Genomic DNA, 1,231 nt, shown 5'->3' with positions numbered 1-1,231 from the left:
CTCACAGGTTTTATTCTTAAGAAGTCGCTAGGCAGAAAATAGAACGTGAAGAACTTGAAAATAACTCACATCTCCCATCAGTATCCTGATACTTGTAAATCGATTATCCACAACTCATCTTCAAGAGCTGCTGGCGGACGCCTTCATTTCATTTTACAAAAAAAAAGAAAATGTTAAACGTTGAGGAGCAAAACTTTGATTAATCATCATCATCATTACCACCACCATCATCATCATCATCATCATCGACATTCTCATCACCACCATCATCATCATTATCATCATCACCGTCATATTATCGTCGTCATCATCCTTGAATGTTTTGAAAACCCGCAAACATTATGACGTCTGCAGATGTCTCTGGCCTGTTACGAACTTTTAACAACGCGTATCATGTGGAGTGCAACCTGCTGCATCTTCACACACAAACTCATCACCACCACCATCATCATCCATCATCATCATCATCATCATCGTCATCATCATCATGACTATCACATCACAACCAACATCATCAACATCATCATCATCATCGACATCATCATAAATATCATCTCCATCATCATCACTAAAATTATAAGCACCACATTAATTATCACTTACTGTCATGAAATTAATTATTATTAGCAGCACTGAATCATTCCCATCATCATTTTTCCCACCATCATCATCACCACCATTACCACCATCATCATTGATATCATCATCATCATTACCGTTGATATCACAATCATCATCATCACTACCACCATCGCTCAAACATCCATCATTAAGTTGACTCCTTCGTAATAGTTACAGATGAGTGGGCAATCATCATCATTGGCGATGGGTGAAAGAAATCATCTCTGCCGTCATCTTCCTCATCATCATTCTCATTATTATCTATCATCAAATTTAACATTGGCATCACCATCATCATCTTCTTCTTCCTCCTCCTCCTCCTCCTCATCATCATCATCATCTTCAACATCATCATCTTCATCATCCTCATCATCGTCACCACCCTCAACACGATCGTCGTCACTGTGAGCTCTCAGACTAACAAAATATAAATTCGTTGGAGTATGCTACAGACGCGCAGATTATCATCATCGTCTTCATCATCATCATCATCTTCATCCTCATTTTCATCATCGTCCTCTTCATTCTCAACAACACCATCATCATCATCACCAAGACAAAATATAAATAAAAAGAGTATCAACATCATCATCATCATCATCGCCATCAT

The sequence above is a fragment of the Helobdella robusta genome (assembly GCF_000326865.2).
Source record: "Helobdella robusta unplaced genomic scaffold HELROscaffold_4, whole genome shotgun sequence".
Lineage (NCBI taxonomy): Eukaryota > Metazoa > Annelida > Clitellata > Rhynchobdellida > Glossiphoniidae > Helobdella > Helobdella robusta.
The sequence above is the reverse complement of the archived record's forward strand: the minus strand, read 5'-3'. Positions refer to the sequence as shown.